This window comes from Podarcis filfolensis (assembly GCF_964270895.1).
Source record: "Podarcis filfolensis genome assembly, chromosome: 9".
Lineage (NCBI taxonomy): Eukaryota > Metazoa > Chordata > Lepidosauria > Squamata > Lacertidae > Podarcis > Podarcis filfolensis.
Window position 1 is genome coordinate 36,257,137 of NC_139610.1, and position 22,094 is coordinate 36,279,230.

Below are 22,094 nucleotides of genomic sequence, written 5' to 3' on the forward strand. Positions count from 1 at the left end.
AGGCACTGCTGTTGCAAGGCAGTTGACAGCGGAGGGGAATACAGGTCCTTTTATCTATAGTCATCTATAGTCATCAGGGACAGCCACAGCGTACGTCCATACTGTCTATAGTAAAACCTCTAGATCTAGATCCTGGAGTGATCCCCAAATTCAGGAAAGGAAGCTAAACAATAGAATCAGAAGAACATGTTGCAAAGTCACAAGACATAAACATTTCTAGCAGCCTGTGTGGCAAGAACGGCCTTTAGGGAATGTGAGTATGCTGGGCTTCTTTAAGTGGAGCAAAGCTAAGTTAGGAAATCCTGCTTGCATACTTCTGTCCCTCTGGGCTCCACAGCATGAGCTAAAGAAGAAAAGCTCATTCAGGTTATTTCTAGTAAAGGGCTAGCCCAAACATTAAACAGAGAGAAACAGCTGCCTGATACTGCAGATACTAGAGGTCAGGAAACAGGGACAAGGTGTCTTTCCTCTGTCCTCTAAATAAGAATCAGTGCAGTGGGGTGGTGAGTGTCAGACTAGGACCCAGGAAACCAGGGGTCAAATTCCCCATTTGGCCATGAAGCATGCTGGGTGATCTTGGGCTAGCCACCGCCTCTCAGCCTAACCTACCTGACAGAGTTGTTGTGTGGATTATTTTGAGATGGCAGGGAGAACCATGTATGCTACCTTGAGCTCCTTGGAGAAAAAGGACTGCAATCCAGATTTCAGGTTTAGTAGAGAACACAACATATTGAAATGCAATCCAGCAGTTAATCCAGCTGTCTCAAGCAGCAAAATGTATTGAACTGGAAAAACTGATGCATTGCAAAAAGGGGAAACAGGCTTTGGGCAACATGCATGGAAACAATAAAATGTGATATAATGGCCACTCATAATGTTGTTGGAAGGCTGCAATATCTGCCCAAGCCACTTGTAAAAATGTGATGGGAGGAAGAATCACCTCCGACCTTAAAAGAGATGCATATAAAGCTGGATTGTTGTTCCTTTTCTATGAAGAAACAACCTTTGAAGGATTCCAATTCAGAGTGAAAAGAGGTGGTCAAGTTCTGGAGGGAGGGGGACTCCATCATGTAAAGAGACAAACTGTACACACTCAAGCACGATGCCTTCCTCTGTCTTTGTTCTCTGTTCCTGGAGGTGAAAGCACCAGCCAGCCAAGAAAATCGAAATACAGTCTGGAACAATGGATAAGTTCAGTGTTTCTGTGTTTCGTTTGTTGCTAACATTTTCTCACCCTGTGCTTTGTGAAGCTATGTAAATACACAAAATTTTGAATCAGCTGCAAATTTCGTTGGCATCCAATGAATTAATTAGCAAACAGAGGCTGATACATCATATATCAAATCTGCAACCACACAGCTGGATGACACTGCCTTTACCACCGTCATTCCCTGATAGTTGCTGGGTAAGGGTCTGTGTTCTCCTCACCACCTGATTACCCCAAGATGACAGCAAGGAATTCCCAATGATTATTAGGCAAACATCTGAGCCCACATGTGTATAGATCCAACAAACTCTCTTGATATACAGGCAGCAAATAATCATTCAGTACATATAACACCACTGTAATAAAAAAGGTATAAGAGTTAAAAAGTCCCTAACTACCCAAAGCCTAGAAAAAGGGAATACAGCAATGTGCCACAGTATTCACACTACAAGAGAGAGAAAATAGAGGAGCACAAAGTCAAGGAGCGGAGCTCTGTGCCTTCTGCAAGAGTTAAGCTCTCCCCTTCAAATCCTATGCCAGCAACACAACAACTTCACACCATTTCTTGGTCTGTAGTCCAGTGAAGCCTAAGAGGCTTGTTCCCTAAGATCACTGAGAAGTAAAGAAGGGGTCCTGTTGGAGCGGTGAGCTAACAAACCATTGAAAACCATGGGTTTAAGTATAGTTTGACTCTGGCTAACGGCTATAGAGAGGGCAGGGGGTTTCCTTGGTGAGTAAATAGCACAACATCAAGTCCTTTGAACTGTTGTTTGCTCTCTCTAGTGTGCTGCTGGGCTTTGTGAGATAAGTTTGAAGTACAGAGGACACAACCTTAATTTTGGGAAGACCACATCTTTATCTTTACAGTTCCTGAGTCATAAATTTACTTTACAAGAGAATTCCATTGACTGTGTGAAGGCCGGTTGCATACAGCAGGGTGATAACGAGATATTTCTGGGAAATATAAAGATTAGTGCTCTGATATTTTCTGCAACAATTAAGGTCAGGATGTTAGCTGTTCTTTCCAAGACACATCTGAGAGAGGAGTTTTTCATGAAGGGTACATTTTAGTTTCAACTTGTGCCAGCTGCACTGATGCCATGATCCATAGAAATAAAACCATGTGAAATGCCATGTTAGAACCCACCACTGCACAACAACCTTCCTCAACGGCCACCATTGTATCAACCAATGTCCACAGTATATGTAGCCATGATGTATAACCACTGCAAGCTACACTGCTATCAAGCCACAGTGCTTAGCAATCCCAGCACTCAGGCTAGTTGAAAGCTCTGATTCATTTAACAGAGACTATTCAATTACAGCACTGGCATTTTAATCCTAAATATTTGCATTAGAACACCTGCTGCAATGCTATGATGACAGTGAACATAAGGGCACTCTTCTGCTTTTTTAATGGAAATACCTGCTAATTATTATGAGACAGGTCAAATCTACATAAACAAGGAATGGTATGTTAGCTGTTTCAAAAGCAGGTGGTGAAGGTTGCTGCATGGGGCAAGAATAATTGGTTTGAAGATGTCATTTGCCATCATTATTAATAAAGGTATTTTTGTAAGCTATCTGTGGAAAATTTTCTGCCCATCTACGTGTGTGTGTGTGTGTGTGTGTGTGTGTGTGTGTGTGTGTACGTGTGTGTGTGTGCACTATTATGTTGAAATAACCCAATTGCTGGGAAAAGTAACAAAATAAATGTTCATCTTTGCTAATGCTGAAATGGGACTATCAGTGTGAACGTAAAGGACACACACTCCTTGAAAATTAGCAATCGGAAATAATTGTCCAATGCAGCAGCAGCAGCAGGATTATGCTACATATGAGAAGGGCCAACACCACTTACACCATGACACAGGACACACACCCTCCACTGTCCTTAGAAAATCCCATAATCCCAATTTTATTTAATTTTATTCTTTGGCAGATTTGCAAAAAGAAAAATACACACCAATAAATAAATTTTAGAAAGGGGTAAGATTAGATGTAGGGACGCGGGTGGCGCTGTGGTCTAAACCACTGAGCCTAGGGCTTGCCGATTGGAAGGTCGGCGATTCGAATCCCCGAGACAGGGTGAGCTCCCGTTGCTCGGTTCCTGCTCCTGCCCACCTAGCTGTTCAAAAGCATGTCAAAGTGCAAGTAGATAAATAGGTACCACTCCGGCGGGAAGGTAAACGGCGTTTCTGTGCGCTGCTCTGGTTTTGCCAGAAGTGGCTTAGTCATGCTGGCTACATGACCTGGAAAAACTGTCTGCGGACAAATGCTGGCTCCCTCAGCAAATAAAGTGAGAAGAACGCCACAACCCCAGAGTCATTCATGACTGGACTTAACTTCCAGGGGCTCTTTACCTTTACCTTTTAAGATTACATGCACAAAGCATTTTTTTTAAAAAAAAAAATCAAGATTCCTTGTACTCTGCTTCACTCTCCCTTTCTTCCCACCCAGGGTGCTTCTGCCCTCTGCCTGCCCCTCAGAACCAGCGCATCATGTGGGGCTGGGTGGCAGCCTCTCCTCCTCCTTTTCTGCCTTCCAGCAGCCACTACAAGCTGCCAAAGGAGGAGGCCAGCAGCAACCATGGAGAGGCAACATGGTGCTCCCTCACAGCCTCTGCAGCTGCAGCTGCCATCGCTCGAGACAAGAGCCAACTCATCTTCTTCCTCAAGTTCAGCAGTGGAAGCACTGGTGGGTTAAATAGGGGCACTGGTGGGTTAAATCCTGGCACCAAATCAGAAGCCAGGATGGCTTTCGTAATTCCAGGACTGTCCCTGGAAAATCAGGACACTTGGAGAGTATACAGTAGACCTTACTTAGACTGGCCTCCCTTGAATCTGATTTTGTGTGTTTTCTGACTGTTTGTTTTACTGAACGATACTTTTGCGATTTTTAATTGTTTTCATTGTGTAATGTGTATTCGAGTTTCTGTTGTTTTAATGAAATTCTCTGCCTTGAGCACTCTGAGTTCAGAGTGGAAAGGCAAAATAAAAACACAAAAGAGGCAAAGTGAAAACATTCGGGAACGGGGCTAACTAGCATTTAAACAAGAACAGCAAAGCACACCAGCCCACTTGCGGGACCTATTGAGGATCATTCCCACTTCTCACATTCTTGGATTATTACTGAGGATTAATTGTCAACTTCCCTTTTTTCAGGAGGAAAAAGAGCAAAAGTCATAGTGCTTTGGTAACACCTCCCAAGGAACAAAGTTGCAAAATACTCAGAGGCAGTGAATGGTATAAAAGGAGCTTGTTAAAGCTCATGACTTTTAAACTGCTTTTGGCGAAATATAGTAATAAAACAATTAAGAAGATTGTAGCCTACATAAAATAGAATATTTAATACCATCCATCTTCAAAGATCCGATGTTGCAACAAGGTCAAAAATGAGCTTGCAAATTAATAGCAATGAATTCACTGACCTTGATTCCTCTCTACCTTTGTTCATGCAACACAAATTCCAGGGTCACATCCAGCTGCCAGCACAATACCAGTACAGCAGTGGAATTTTTCCAGAGAAATAATTATTTCACTCCATCCCTGTTCACGACATATATCAGTGCACAGTCTGATGTACCTAATGATGAGAAAAGCAGATATGCTACTAAATATTTGGATTAAGATAGGCAAGGGTGGCTCAGACTGCTGAAGCAGAATCAGTTTAAGCAGCATTAATAAATAAACAGTGAAATTCATGTACTAAAATGTTTGTAACCATCAGGATATGTCCCTCATGGTGAAGGAGTCTGTCCATAAAGAAGGATTTGAATGATATGGACTCTTAAGCGTTCAATGACATGCAGATGCACTGATTTCCTCCCACTTATAGCAAATTGGAAAATCTGTAGGTTTATGGTTGAACATTGGGAATATATTAGGATCCCCTTCTGATCCTCCAGGTATCTTCTTAAATGTTATGGATGCTAGGCAAATAAATTGCTCATTCTTTACAGCAGGCATGTCCAAAGTCCGTTTTGGGGGCCTAATCCTAAAAAATGCTCAATAACAAAAAGCTCGTGCATGTTCATTTCATCAAATCTGGCCCTCTTTGAAAAAAATTTGGGCACCCCTGCTTTACAGGAACAAGGTGGGCAAAGTATGGAGGGGAACAACGTGTGAAATCTACAGCCACATCAAAAGGTCCATAGGTCCATTGGCTTCCACATATCAGGGCAGAAGTAGGGGGAGGGGGAGGAGGAGGAGGAGGAGGAGGAGGAGGAGAAGGAGAAGAAGAAGAAGAAGAAGAAGAAGAAGAAGAAGAAGAAGAAGAAGAAGAAGAAGAACAACAACAACAACAACAACAACAACAACAACAACAACAACAACATTTGTACCCTGCCCATCTGACTGGGTTGCCCTAACCACTCTGGGCTGCTTCCAGCACATATAAAAACACAGTAAAACATTAAACATTTAAAAGCTTCCCTATACAGGGCTGCCTTCAGGTGTTTCCTAAATGTTATATAATTACTCATCTGCTTAACATCTGATGGGAGGGCATTCCACAGGCTGGTAAAGGATGGTTTCTTTCCTTCTTTTCACTACACACGCTCTAGGCTGGAGTAGATGAAGGGCCTAATAGTAAAGACTCTCTAGGAATCTGTTGGACTTCAGATCCAGTGGATCCAAAACCATCAATACTCCACCTCTGCTACAGTGGAGTCCCCCCCCCCCGTGTCACTAGCAGAGGTCAGCAGAGAAGCACTAACACACCATCCTACCATCTCCCCCCTGCTCTCCCAAGCCATTGTTATCAGAGAATTTGGGTTTGTTCTTTACTTTTTTCCTTCTAACAATACAAATCATTCAACTACTTCAATCATGAATCCACTGAAATCAGTGTCAAATGGTGCTTTGTACTCATTTATTTTTGAAGTCTTTCCTCTTCTGCTTAGGTGCCTTAATGTCATAGAGAAGATTCCATATGTTCATTAAAAACGTTTTAACAAAGAGTGGTAGGTTTGGTCACTAACAGCACAACCCTAACCATGTCTATTCTAGTTTTATATAATTCAATGGGACTTAGTCACAGGTCTGTGGGTTGAGGATTACAGCTTTTGCTTTTTTCTCATACTGAAGAGAAACCTTTATTTCTGGATCTTCAAAGGAGAGATTTCAATGAAGTTCTGAAGCATATAAATTTTAAAAGTATAAGTCAATGAATGAGTTAAAAGCCTGATAGTTAATACGGTTTTTAAAATGTAATCAGTTGGCAGTCCTAAATTTAAGGTAGTAATTCAAAGACCTCAGCCAGGGGAACTATGCCAGTCTAAGTAGCCATTAATCACCTCTTAATGTGAGAATGTTTCACACTAAACTGGCAGATTTGTAAATATGTATCTACACAAAATTAGAAACATAGCTCAAAAAGTATCACGACTGCCTGAATTTTCTCACTGAGATAGGTGGGTAGGCTTCTGAAATACAATCATCCAATATTTACACCCCATGCAACACATGGGTGAGATTGTAGACTGGCTGACTTATAATGATAGCCTGTCTCTCAGGCTGCTGGCATTCTGAGATGCACTGCCTGAACTCACCTACAGTAAGAACACGAGGAACTAAGGTCTGTGCAAAAGAAGGTCAACTGCTGAACAAAAAGGAAAAGTTTGATGAAAACTAAGGAAGGCTTGCAGGCAGAAACACATTACCCTTTATGACAAAGCATCGGGGCAAAGGGATCACTCACACAACAAATGTTACAGGAATTTGAAACAAACCTAGGAGGTTGCCTGATCACCAACAGATTTTGCCAGGCCTGCCCTCCCACCAGATGTCAAAGAGAACAACAACTACCAGACTTTTAGAAGACATCTGAAGGCAGCCCTGTTTAGGGAAGCTTTTAATGTTTGATGTATTACAGTATTTTAATATTTTTTTGGAAGCCGCCCAGAGTGGCTGGGGAGGCCCAGCCAGATGGGCGGGGTATAAATAATAAATTGTTGTTGTTTTTGTTTACAGAACTTCCTCACAGCAGTGGAGGAAACTACTTGGGCGCCTGGGGCGGCACACCCAGGGGCAGGGCGAGCCGCCCATAGGGACGGGGTGGGGCACACCGCGGGGCCTCCAGGGTCTGCCTTCCTCCTCCCAATCAGCCGCCCTACAGCTGGGGAGGCAGCGGGCAGACCGGAGCACGGAGCCTGCACGCGCCCAAGCTACCATGTCTCTCCCAGGAGAGATGCGTGGCTTGGGCGCACTGCACGCCCCACGGTGAGTGTCACATGGCATTTTGTCATTTCCCCCCCCCCTTGGGCGGCCCGCACCCACCGCACCTCCCTTCCTCCGCCCCTGCTTCCTCATCTTTTATTTTGCCTACCTTAGTACATTCTAAACCTGGCCAGGGACTGGTAGCCTTATCAGGCGGGAACTTTAAGGGAGAAATGACCAGAGTGAGACTTTAAGCACACTTACCTGAAAGAATCATCATGAAATGCAATTTGACCTCCTCAGAAGTAATTGTATTTCAGATAATGGTGCCAGAAATGCAATTTGATTTTGTATGCCACAGTTATTCATGTTTATATGAATACTTCCCTCTGGAAAATAAGCCAGTTAGGATTATTATTCAGATTGCAAAGATGAGGTGGGCAAATGTTGGGCATGATCTGTTGGGAGAAAATGTCCTGGGGTGTCTGCAGCCCCCATTCCTCTGGACATACTCCGGAGAGCGTAGCTCTGGAAAAGGCATCCCCTTCTTCTCCAGGGCACTCCCAGCGACCTACACCAGTTGGTGTAAGCATACTATCCTTCTGTCTTAACCCAGCAAGAAGTTAGAGACATTGTAGTTCTAAACTACTAATTTATTTACAGAATATACAGACAAGCAATCATGGTGCTCGCTCTCAGATCCGAGAGAAGAGGAATCCAAAGCGTAAAAGTGAAAGTACAATTTTAGTCTCATACCGGAAGAAAGATAAGCCTGTCTTCCCTTCTCACGCTCCTCACAGACAGGCGTGTGAATCACACAAATCATACAATGCAGCTTCGGAGACCTGGTTTGCTAACATGATCCTGGGCACATTCCTAGAGTTAAGCACATTTAATTCCCCTTTTTTTCAGTGAACGTGAGCTAGGCCTTTAAAATACATTTTTGAGGGGAACTTAAGGGGAATTCAAAATTAACTATATGACCAAAATCTCCTCATGCCCCACTGAAATCAATATAATGACTTAGTTTTGACTAAGGATGTTGGAGAATTGCATCAGAAATGGAAATTTGCCACAAGTCACATGTTGATCCAAGGTCAAACAAAAATCACACAAGTGAATAAAAGTAGTATTCATTATGTGATTCCTTTCAGTTTGTAAACCTTACAAAATAATTACATTATTTTCTGAATTGTTTGTAATGTTGCCATTCCATTGAAATGCATTGAAATTCATTACATAACTAGTTACATTAGCTAGCAGAGGTCAAAGAGTAGCAGAACAAAAGCAGAGTTGGTTATTATGAATATGGGACAGGCTAGAATTTGCTTCCTCCTTTCATCCCTAGTTGTGACAAATTTATGTTCATTCATTTCAATGAGACTTTAGTGTGGCTTTCCTAATGTCAGCCATCCCCCAACCTGGTAGGGGACAGATAGTATAGACTACAGGCTCCCTAATTCCTGGCTATTGGTCATGATGGCTTTGGCTGATAAGAATTTCAGTTACAACATCTGGAGGGCATGAGGTTGGAGAAGGCTGGGTCATTTTATGAGTGAAAGGAGTCCTGTAAACAGAAAGGCCTCTTCCAATTGTAAAAGGAGCTGCAATTCAGTTGAAGTTTTCATAAACGCAAGGTGCAATTTTCACCATGCTGTTCTGCAGGGACTCTGTCAAACCTGTAGAGCAGATTTTGAAGGCCAAATTAGCTTTGGGCAAAGGAAGAACTGGGGAAAAAATTGCCTCCTGCCCCATGTTTGCATTCCACAAGTAGAACTCTGCTAATACCTCTCCCAAACTAAACTTTTGGATTGTGGTCTGTGTAGCCCTAAAACAAATGTAAGGCTGAGGCTTGGGATTTGTTTTCAGCATGAATGTCAACTGTGGGGCATTTGAAGATTGGTGTCCTAATTCACAAACTGCATGAGAACACTAAAGTTCTGATCTGTGCTCAGAATTGCCCCATTCAGTTCAACAAAGAGACATGCTCTATCATGTCTTGAATGGAAAAATGCACATCTTTCATTGAAATCAGCCAACCCATTCAACAGATCCATGTAAACATCTACATGGAAATCGGGACATCTTTAATGATCTGCAGGCTGACAATGCCAGAGGGACTGAAACTAAGCAATATTTATTACATCAGCTAAAGGATTCTTCTCCTTTTTGTTTGAATGTTCCTCTAGCTTGCGATCACCATGAGGGGGAAAATAAACAGCTGGCCAAAATTTCAAATAAATGAAAAGGTATGGCGGTGCATAAACTAACAATTCTCATTAAATTATATGTGAATAGAGTCTACCATTTGGTTAGGGTTTTCTTTTCCAGCTTTCCATTTGTTTAATCTGACAATATTTAATCAAATCACTTGCAAGATATCCCTAATCAGTGAGAACGCCAAAACAATGTAATGCTTCTCACTCTAGGATGATTACAGTTTGACAGAGGAAAGGGAGAAGCTGAATCATTTACCTACAAGCCAACTTTTTATGCCTGAATATTCTTTAAACACAATTGATTGTTTCATATAAATTAAGCACAAGCCTAGCATTGTAAAAATTTCATCTCATGAGCCTTTGCAGGCTATATTCAAGTCATTAAAGAAAATTTTTGATAGCACACTGTTAGAACTTAAAAACACAGTGTGCCATTTGCTTTTATATTAACTGAAACATTTTTTCTTTTTTTTTTCTTTTTGAAGGATAGAATACCCAGTTTTGATCTTTCTGTTTAACACAACAGTAACAAGAATCTACTATTAGCTTTTCAGTTAATTTTTAAAATCCACCGACAGAATCATACAACACATTCAGAAGCACTGGGCACACTGCAGTGCAACACTGTGTCCCTACTTAATTTGGCTAGTAAATTGGGACTCAACCTGAGGAATGCATACTTTCCCCGCAGTCCTTTGTAGATGTTCAAAGTGGGTACAAAGAAAGTAAATTGGGAAAAAGACAAAACTCAGGTCCTACAATGCCCTACAGATGTTCTGTTTAAACATCTGAAAAGATGTCACACATGTATGCTGTATTCAGACATGGGGTTCATTGCATTTGTTTTCCTGGTTTTAATGATAGCGCTTCTGTCCCAATTTCTAATGTTCCTTTTACACGGTAGTACTTGTTGCATTATGGAGCAGCAGCTTTTTTACTGATATGCCACCATGTCACATGAAATTTTAATCAGCGGGAAAGAACCGTCCGCTAGGATTGTACCCCAGATTTCACAATGTGAAATTACAGTGCAAAACTCCCACAAAGGTACTGGGGTTGCAAACAGACATTTTTGGGCTCTCTTTAGCCCAGTCATAGGCAAACTTGGCCCTCCAGATGTTTTGGAACTACAGCTCCCATCATCCCTGACCACTGGTCCTGTTAGCTAGGTATGATGGGAGTTGTAGTCCCAAAACATCTGGAGGACCGAGTTTGCCTATGCCTGCTTTAGCCATATAAATTAATTCATGCATCTTGAGGCAGCGTTTGCTGCCACAGTGCTATTCCTTCCTGTATCCACTCTTAACATCTGTAAGGGGTTAAGCAGGCTTTCACTTCTTTTCCACTTTTAAAATGTGCTAAAAGGGGGGAAATTGCTCTTATCCAAGAGCAGTCGCAAGGCCGGCTCCCAATTCACTAACCAAGTTAGCAGGCAGCTAGTATGTCTAGTTAGCAGTTATGCCTATAACAGTCTTACATAGTTAATGTCCTTTCAAATATTTATCTTCATAAATTCTTCCATTACTACAACTGTCACAGAGGCGCAGGATTGTATATCCAACACTGTCACTCCATGAATTCTCCATTCATGAAAGGAGAGTTCATGAGCAGACCCTTCTGTGAGTACAACTTTCCTTCCATTCACAGAGAAACAAAGCTTAGGCAAATGAGGTTATAGTTGCTCTGAGTTTTGAAAGGAGATCTGAAAGGGCCAAACTATACACACTTGACCTAAAAGACTGTTCAAAAGCTGCAGTTAATGCAAAATATAGGCTGCTAGATTACCAACTGAATTAAGCATAATGATCATATTATGTCTGTGCTGTGCCAACCTCACTGGCACACAGTTTCTAGGCCTAATTCAAGGTTCTGGTGTTAACCTTTTAAGTCCTCCAAATTTATGACTAGAATATTTGAAGGACCAACTGCCTCCATATGTACCTACCTTTTCTCTATAATCTTCAAGGGCAGGTCTCCTGAAGGTACCCCTACAGTCTGAAGGGAGGCATCTGGCTATTAGAGAGAGGCCTTCTCCGTGGTGACCCCAGTTACGGAACTTCTGCCTGAGAAATTCGCCTGGCACCTAGCTTAATGACCTTTCAGCACAAGAAAAAAACTTTTTTTTTCATTCCTGAGCTTTGTACATGCAATTTTAATGCTATTAAACTGTTAACCTTGCTCCTATGCTTTTGTGTATTTAGGTATTTAGTTTTTTTTTACCATGGCAGCACCTGGCAGAGGAAGGGAGCAAAAAGAGTGATTGCAGAGTAGAAGAAGGAGGGCATGCCAAAAAGTTTGACCAAGACGTAGTTAGGACCATCAAACTCCTGAAGTGTACAAATATCTGACACCCCCTCTCCCCGCCACTTCACAGCAAATCAGAGATCAACAAAGAAAGACCCAAGCAGTTGTGCAAACCTGAACTCCATCCTTGAATCACCTAAGCTACTACTGGGCCTGGTCATGCCAACATGTGTGTTCTTGAGAAAGTAGGCATAAGGCCTGTCAATTTAAAATTCAAACTCTCTTTCTAGACCCTCCAAGTGTCCCTTTTTTCCAGGGACAGTCCTGGATTCACAGAAACCATCCCAGTTTCTGATCTGATCCCAGAATGCCCCGCTTTTCCTTAGGACATCCCTATTTCCACTTGATAAATGTTGGAGGGTATGTGACCCCTGAACCAAGGAACCAACCCTTAGAAGACATCTGAAGGCAGCCCTATATAGGGAAGCTTTTTTTAATGTTTAATGTTTTAGTATGTTTTTATATGTGTTGGAAGCTGTGCTGAGTGGCTGAGGCAACCCAGTCAGGTTGGCAAGGCATTATTATTATTATTATTATTATTATTATTATTATAGGGTATGTGTTTCAGAATGAGAGCTCTATTTAAGTGTGGTAACTAGTAGATTTGTTACTGGGAATAAAGGAAGCTTCATTCACTATTAAAATTGGTAGGAAATAAAACTTTATAAACCTTGTGATTCTGGGTATCTCCCCCCCCCCCCCACAAAGAATCATCTGTTAATTGGTAAATTTGTAACAAGAGGACTTTGAGGTTTCCTTCACAAAGTACCCTCAACAGAGTTTGAGAACCTCTAGTGTATGAAGAGTGAACGTATTATCACATCTATTACACCTGTTTCCTTTGATAGCAGTTTTCCCAAACTCTTGGATCAACACACACAGATATACACACTGAATAGGGAAATCTAAAAACATGTATCAAAAGAAAATGCAAGAAACCGATAGCACTCTCATGGCTTTCATTTCATTGTCAATCCGTATAATCTCTCCTGTGAACACTTGAAATATGCATTCTATATAGCATAACTGGAAGTGTTCTATGATTGCCTTTATCCAGAAGTTGAATGCCCTATGTAAGGATGGAGAAGCAATTCGATTCAGGTCACATTTAAAGGTGAAGCTTTCAAATTCACACTTTCTGAACATGCACAAATTAAAACACAGCCATCCTTCAAAATGTGCACTTCTCCAAAATTTGCAATGCCATTCTCCAGCCACAGAATGCTCTAATAATTACAATAATAATATAATTTATTATTTATACCCCACCCATCTGGCTGGGTTTCCCCAGAATGAAAAGGACAATTTGAGAGAAGCCATATTAGCTGCAATTCATATTACAATCAGCTGAGTAGAACAGAGAGGGCTGTATTTTCTGCCCATACTTAAAATAATTATTTTATTTATTGAATAAGAATCTTAGAGTTGAAAGCAAGGGCCATCTAGTCCAACCCTCTGCAATGCAGGAATCTCACTAGTTTATACATGACAGATGGCTATCCAACCTCTGCTTAAAAACCTCTAAGGAAGGAGAATCCACCACTTTAATAATAAAATAGATCTAAGAGATTTATGGAGGGACATGGGTGGCGCTGTGGGTTAAACCACAGAGCTCAGGACTTGCTGATCAGAAGGTCGGTGGTTAGTTAGCGGCTTAGTCATGCTGGCCACATGACCCGGAAGCTGTACGCCGGCTCCCTTGGCCAATAAAGCGAGATGAGCGCCACAACCCCAGAATCGGCCACGACTGGACCTAATCGTCAGGGGTCCCTTTACCTTTACCTTTAAGAGATTTACATAAAACAGTATCAGATATGTATCAAGAAATACTGATAAAAGCAACAACATTTTAAACAAGTAGACGTATTAAAAGTACCTGTCTGGGTAACTGTTTTAAACTGTACAGTAGTTCCATCTGCCTGGTGTTAGGTAGGTAGGGAGTTCCAGAGCTGATCCCACACGAAAATAACTATTCCTTGCACATGTGGAACAAACACTACATGGCACTTGTAAAGTGGCTAGTTTGGCAGACTAAAGCTGTCAATTGTGGATGTATGGGGTAAGGCCATCCTTCAAATTATGCAAGTGTTATCCAAGGGTTTAAGGTCATGGCTGTATCTTGAAGTTCTTGGGGTCATTAAACAAGCCCACAAGTCAATGTTTGCAGACTGTGCTTCATCCAGCATTTGTCAGCTTCAGAGTCAGGCATTTGCATCTATCTGGAGCCCTTGCTCATCACAGACAACAAGATTAAGCTTCTCTCCTATAAATGAAGATAGCTAGTTTATGCCAAGGTATGCTTCCGTTGTCATGCTTGTCAAAGCCTCACGCTTTGCACAGATATTTGTAGAGCAAAGCTAAGAGACTCATGGTATTAAGAGGCATCGTGTTCGGAATGGCAGCGAGACCAAGCACCTGGGTAGCATGACAGAACTGTCATCAAAGCACTGGCAGCATTGCAGCCCATGTTAATGGGTATAATAAAGAAACTTCATGATCACATTGAAGGGAAAACAGATAAGAATGCTGAAATGCCATCCTTTAAAAGGAAAAGGAAAAACTAGTATTACAGTGGACGCTCGAGTTGCGAACGTGATCCATGCGGGAAGCACATTCGCAACCCACAGTGTCCGCAACCTGCAGCGCTGCGCCGCGTCTGTGCACACGCGGGTCGCGATTCAGTGCTTCTGCGCATGCGCAAAGCACGATTTACCACTTCTGCACATGCACAAGTGCCGAAACCCGGAAGTAACCCATTCTGGTACTTCTGCGTTCAGCGCGGTGCGCAACCCAAAATCACACAACCCGAAGCATTTGTAACCCAAGGTATGACTGTATTATTATTCACCTAACCTTGGCACCAGTGGGACGCGGGTGGTGCTGTGGGTTAAACCACAGAACCTAGGACTTGCTGATCAGAAGGTCGGCGGTTCGAATCCCTGTGATGGGGTGAGCTCCCGTTGCTCAGTCCCAGCTCCTGCCAACCTAGCAGTTCGAAAGCATGTCAAAAGTGCAAGTAGATAAATAGGTACCGCTCCGGTGGGAAGGTAAACGGCGTTTCCGTGTGCTGCTCTGGTTTGCCATGCTGGCCACATGACCTGGAAGCTGTACACCGGCTCCCTTGGCCAATAAAGCGAGATGAGCGCCGCAACCCCAGAGTCGGCCATGACTGGACCTAATGGTCAGGGGTCCCTTTACCTTTTAACCTTGGCATCAGCAGGATCTTTCTGGATCATGGCAGATTAAATAAACTGTAGGTTTTTAATTTGTTCTCCAGAGTTCATTAAATTCAGTTTTAGTAACTGGAAGATTTTTTTTTTAATGGTGCAATTTCTCAAAGATGAAGAAAAACCAAGTTGTTAAAAGAAACAATATGCATTAGTTTCACAATAGCCAGCCAAGCTCAGTTTTCCATCTGCTAGCCATTGTTTCACAATGAAACAAAACCTGCTGAGTTCATCAAAGAAAAAAGTACTTTGCTGCTACATCGACCTCCGGATCTCAGCAAAACTAATCACAACAGGGGAAACAAAGAATGGTTTAATGAATTAGCCGGGAATGAGGCAACCATTTTCTCATTTCCTATACCTCTATTGGCATGCAAATCTGAAGAAAAGGTAGCAGAATTCCAGCGTTTCTGACAGAAAGGAGAATTAACCCTCACTGAATCAACAGATTCTCCATGCACAAGATCATAACTCTGTAACAATACACTTAAAAGGGTCCCTTGGCCCACATTGTTGGGCTGGGAAACTCTTGCTCAAATATGTGGTGCTGATCTCAAGTGAGGATTCAATATACAGTCGTACCTTGGAAGTTGAACGGAATCCATTCCATAAGTCCATTGACTTCCAAAATGTTTGGAAACCAAAGTGCGGCTTCTGATTGGCTACAGGAAGCTCCTGAAGCCAATCAGAAGCTGCAGAAGCCCTGTAGGACGTTCGGCTTCCAAAAATAGTTAACAAACCAGAACAGTCACTTCCGGGTTTGCAGCATTCGGGAGCCAAAACGTTCGAGAACTAAGCTGTTTGAAAACCAAGGTATGACTATACTTCTTACTGAACAACTGGGTAAAGCATTTTTTTAAAATCCAGCAGAGCTGGAACTTCTCTAAGATTGCCATATCTTCAGAGCTCACCTGTGGTTATTGACCTGATATAAATATAATCATAATTAGGTACTATATTTGAAAAGCTGCTGGGGCTCAAGTAAACTGAAACCATATAGTTTCAGCCAGTCCACTTCAGCTCACAAACCACATTATGGAAGAAATAGCTGTGGTTATGCAGAGTACAAATAGGGAAGAAATTTAGTTCAGTTGGCATTTAAAAGAAAACGATCAATTCTCAATTTCCAAGGCAATATTCAAACCAAAACAGCCATCCTTCAAAATTCAAATTTCTCCAAATTTTACAATTCAGTTCTCCAGTCAAGTAATGTCATGAAAAATCTACAAGGGTAAATTGTACATATAATATATATTAATTAAATAACATACAATGCTCATTCTAGAATGGGAAATTGCTTTGCAAAAATATGTATATCAGGAGAAATTGCAAATAACCATGTGTATATTAGGAGGAATTTGCTGATAAATTTTCATGAGGACTTTTTAAAAAATCACAAACTCATGTGGAAATGCAGGGAACTGAACTTAAGATTGGAAAAATGAGAAACCGAGAAAAACCAAAACTGAAAGGCTTACTCATCCCTAGTTCAGAGATCACCTATAACAATTAAAACAGGTTCTGGACCTGAGATTTGCTAAGACCTAGCTCAGACAAAGCCCTGGGCTCAAGAACAATGCTTCAGCATTTATATCAGTTTGTTTCACATGAAAAGGAGAAGAATATTAATGTATTGCATATATCTGCTGGTATCTGACATACAAATCCTTGGAAAGGTTAATCTGAATTTCAAGGCAAACAAATGTCTGCAAAGAGCATAAAATTAGATGAGGTTACAGAGTTCCACCTAGTGGTCAAAACAATATCCTCAACTAAACCAAATACGTCAAAGATCTACATGTATTGAAACATAGAAATCCTATCATCGTTATATGAGCTGCAGTTTAAGGCCTGCTTTGTTCCAGATGGACTGGGACCTGATTTCTGCACAGCAAAGCGATAAAAACAGCAGTTTCGAACAAACACAGCATTTCTCAACGCTTCTCTTAAAAAGCTATTATTGATTCTATATTGCGGCAGTGTGGGAATCTTGGCTTGTAGTGAACATGGTTACACTATTTCATGAACAGCATAGTGATAGCTTCTCCATGAAGTTACTTTAGCTCATAGAACCAGGGATGGGGACCCACTGGCCTGAGAGCAAAATCTGGCCCTCTGAGCCTCTCCCTATCTACCCTTAGGACTCTCCCAAGGCCAAACCCACTCCCTCCATGCCAAGCTCCCAACAGCTCTAATTCGTACCCTCCTGTTCTTCCCACTGGCTGGCAGGCATCCTTGTACACTGATATTGCCTCTTGGTTGCCTGGATAGAGAACTGGGAGGTGTGCCTGAATGTCTTTGTAGAAACTAGTCTACTATACAAATTGGGGGGGGGGGGTACATTTGTTGTTTCACTCACTTTTGCCCCTGGCCTTGCCCGCCATGGACTTCAGCTAGATTCAATACTATACCACCTCAACTTACAAACCAAGTTTTAGCTATTAAGAAGAGTACATATTCCTGCTCTCAGTCCCATTCTTTAAAATACTCATAATTCCATCAATCACTCCACAGGAGAAGGGACTAATTAACAGTTTGATAGAGAATCTCATCCATATACTAGACAAGACTTGAAACTTGTTCTATTTTGAGTGAACTTTTAAAAGTACATATTCATTTTAAATTGCTCACTAGAGAATTTATAGTTTGACGTGTTGTGCAATTTCCATGAAAACAGAAGCTAAGTGCTATGACAAACATTTTGCTCCCAAAAAAATTAAAACTGAAAACACTGAGCTGCTAAAAGCCTTTCCCACCATATTTTTTTTAATATGTTTTGAGTGATGAAATGTGAATATTTTTGTTTCTATATTTCAGACTCCAAAGTTTATATGTACTGCTTAAAAACAAAACAAAAATTAAAATTTGAACTAATTCTTGGAAACTATATATAGTCTCATAAAAGTACTGTGTTTTAAAATATTAAAAGATGCATGCCCAGTTCAGACATAATGGTAAACCATAGTTTAGCACTATATGAACCACCTGAAAGAGGCTTGACTTACATGCTCCCTTTCCCCTATCCTCATCCAATATGGCCATGAGCAAGAGATTGGAAGCAGCCATTTCCTGGTTTATGCCAACCACAGTTCGTTGTTGCATCCAAACCAAGACTGCAGTTAGTTTTAAACAAGCTGGCATCTGAAAGTTTGAACAAGGTAATTGTATCACTTGGGTTTGATGCATGTGATAGACATTACAGCTGATATTTAACACTGTGGTGGTCCCCCTCCCCAAGTGGTCTCACCTGAGGGGTTAAACATATTTATTACACAAAATGACCTGGGGGAAGGTAGCATGAGGCTTGACAATAGAAAATACATCTGGCTACAAAAATCAAGCTGCCCTCTGTGATTCCATACTAAGGGTAACACAAATTATCCTGGCCACAACTCACTGGAGTATAACTCTAATGAAGCTTCTTTAGAGATTCATTCTGAATGTAAAGCTATCTGAAAGATTAAAGAAGTAGAAGATATGAATAAATGCTGTGGAAACACCATTAAGCTTTAATGCATTATGGAGGTTCATCCGAGATGTATAGCTGACACGTCTGATTGAAATTATGCTTAGGTCAAAGACATTAAAGTATTACTTCACTGGAGTTTATCAGACAGACATCTTATGCATCATATCGTGAGGACATTTTTTTTGTTGTTGTCATCAAAAAATTATCTATAGCTGTATAGAACTTCATTGTGAAGGTTGCTAATATAACTGTGGGGTTTGTGTTTAATTCCATTCAATCATGTGTCTTTTTTATGTTACCAAGTAATTGTCTAAATAAATAGACTGCAATCGGCACACTTAAGTATATTGATTTAATATTCATTTATATTTTTAATAATAATTAAGAAGATGTAATAGAGGGACTTAAAATACTAGCATAAATATTGATTGTGGATTTTATGGGTTTCTTATTAAAAAATATGGTAAGTATTTCTGATAGCTTGATTGAAGGGTGAGGTTTAAATCAAATGAATGAATGAATGTTTATTGTGTAAACATTTACAGCACAATCCCTCCCAAAGATTCAGGGGCCTTGATGCATCTCAGGGCACTGAACGCATACAGTCAGGATTCTACATATTGAATAATAGAATTGTTGAGTTGGAAGAGATCCCAATGTTTATGTAGTCCAACCTCCTGCAATATAGGTAACCTGCCCACAGCCATTCCTGGGTGGGCTTGAACCACCAACCTTCTGGTTAACAGCCAGGCACACTGACCCATTGTGCCACAAAATTGCCTACAGACTTGGGGTAACGCCACAATTTGCAGAGTTACAAAAAGTATCTCTGGGAGAAACCATAAGCAAGGATGCACGCACAAAACCAGTCCAATGAGAACTGAATGTGCCTGTTGACCATGGAATGCTGACTGGTTGTTGAGAGAGCAAAAACAGAAAACTAAGTAGAGTAGAAGGGTGGATGGAACAGAGCAGCTAGAAAAGGGGGAGAGAGAGAAAGATACAGTGGTACCTCGGGTTAAGAACTTATGGTAATTCATTCCGGAGGTCCGTTGTTAACCTGAAACTGTTCTTAACCTGAAGCACCACTTTAGCTAATGGGGTCTCCTACTACCGCCACACCGCCGGCAAAGTTCTTAACCCAAGGTACTATTTCTGGGTTAGCGGAGTCTGTAACCCGAAGCATATGTAACCTGAAGCGTATGTAACCCGAGGTACCACTGTACATAGATTTAAAGGCACCTGCCCATTCAGTTACTCTTTTAGCAGCTTGTGCCTGTTTGCTCATGTCTCTGCCTGAGAAGGGAGAGCTTTGAAAGCCCCAGCTCCTGCTGCCACTCAGAAATATGCACACATCTGGTAGCAGGGCCCCACTTCTGTTTAAAAAGTAGTGACTTGGATTTCTAAGGGAACAAACCTGGTTCAATCATGATCCACATCAGTTCATGAGCCCTGAAACCCAAGTCCTTCAGGTTCCCTTATTAGGCAGCCCAAGAACTGCATCACTGACTTCATTTTTGTAAAATATTTTTCTGTCTTTTAATATTTTTTTTAAAAAATAGTAATCCAGCCACCTGCAGCCTGGATCAGCTAGTGTACAGGTCTTCTTGACATCATGCACTTTGAATGCAAATATAGTAGGTTCCCCTGGGAGCAGTGGAACTTGATAATGTCTACATGGGAGCAGCCATGTCCCCCCCCCATACAATTCCCTCTTGGAGCAACAGAACACAATCAAATCCCATCACTCCTCTGCCCATGGAATTTAACTTGCAGTTGCCCCTCACTCTCTTTCTTTCTGCTCAATACATCTACCTCATCTGAACTGGGGGTTTATTCAATCTGAAAGCCCTATTTTGGACCAGTGATGTTCCTGCGGAAAGAGAAAGGAAAAGGAATAATGCAATACTGGACCTGAAAAAAACGTATACTGGGTTTTTACAGAAGCTGGCCTGGAGCGTACAGTTGCCATTGGTTGTTATTTTCAGTTTGTTTTGTATTGGTATAATTGGATATGCTTATATTGTGTTGTGTTGTATATTGTGTTGTGTTCCTGTGCAGGTTTTTAAGGCTTTTTGCTTAAAAATCCATGCTGAAATAGGACAGGACTTGGTCACATTTCTGTGCAGACCCAATGTTACTGTCAGGGAACTGCCATCGGAACTAGAGGAGGAGGCGAGGCTCCACAGCAATGCTGGAGAGGGGCCAAGCAGGGAGAGAGGCAGGTCTCCTGTTGGGGAAGAAAATCAGCGCAACACCAGGGATAGAGGGGGGCCAATGGGGGAAGCAGAGAGCAGGCTCCGGGACTCTTCACTGGACACCAGCGGGGAGAGCACAGGTCCTCCGCTACCCACGCCCTCCCTGCGCAGAAGACTTCCGCGCAGGGAGAGTAGGAGGAGACTGGGCGTCAAACAACTTTTATGTTGGAAAAGGTGTAAGAAACGCCCACTGACGGATTCTGCCAGCGACTGAACAGCCACGGAGTGGATGGCTGTCCAGCGAGAAATGGTTTAACCAGCCAACCTAGCCCAGAGCGGCGGCAACTTACGCACAAGCAACCCCTAAAGCCATTACAGTTACTAAGTATGAACTGGTGTCCTTCATATCTTGCATTGTTTTTGTCTGCTGTGAAAGTAAAACAGAAGCAGGTTGTGATGCAGAAAATAAACTAACTATTAAGAGTAGTTTAAAACATAGCTTCTCCTCAATTGCTAATCATTTTCTTTTCCAGAAGGGAAATGTTAAAAGACTCAATTTATGGAGAGTCAAAAATAGGCAGTTTGAATATTGGAAAGGTAGGCATGTAGGCGTGCAACAGTCCGAGTTATTTCATATAAAGAGGAAATAAAATGAAAGCTTTCCATAGTACAGAATACTTATTGACTATAAAATAAAATTTACAGGAGGCAAACCATATAAAAGTCTTTTATATAAAAAAAGAAAACTGCATCTGCAATCTATGGACTATCACTGCTTCTAGCCATTTCTATGCCAGTTTTCATTAAATGGAAGAAACAACTAGCTAATACTTCTTTAGCAGAACCACTTTTGAAATGTGTTCAGAGACTTTTTTGGGGAGGGTGATTGAAATCTTTAATTCACCTTAATATTGTAGCAATCATAATGGGCAGATACAGACAACTTTTACTATTACTGTAGTGTACAAGCAACCATTTTCTAAGCCCTTTATATGATCACATATTCCTCATGGTGTCTTTCCCCATTCCTCTTCATTAAGCATTTTTTAAAAAAGGAACTAGGGATGGAGAAGAAATTCAGTCTGCTCACATTTTAAAATGAACAAACCTAATTCTCCACTCCCAGTCTTATATGTTGATCAGCATGAAGCTAGTCATCAGATAATGTGTTTCTCCAAATTTTGCAATGCAATTTCAGTTCAAAAATGTGTTTTACAGGGAGGAAATGTGTACAAATACATAGGTTGACAGATAGATCAACAGACAGACAGACATGGAAATGCATTGAAAAGCATACAAAAATGCATATTGC

The 22,094-nt window shown here is 41.4% G+C and overlaps 1 long non-coding RNA gene across 1 annotated transcript in view; it reads right to left on the reverse strand.

Annotated features, from left to right (window-relative positions):
• The window catches only part of LOC310770528, a 163,262-nt gene that overhangs the window by 18,877 nt on the left and 122,291 nt on the right, over window positions 1-22,094 (reverse strand). Inside the window, exon 11 of the long non-coding RNA XR_014552230.1 lies at window positions 4,638-4,792. This is a non-coding gene — a long non-coding RNA (uncharacterized lncRNA). The remainder of the gene's footprint in view (window positions 1-4,637; window positions 4,793-22,094) is intronic.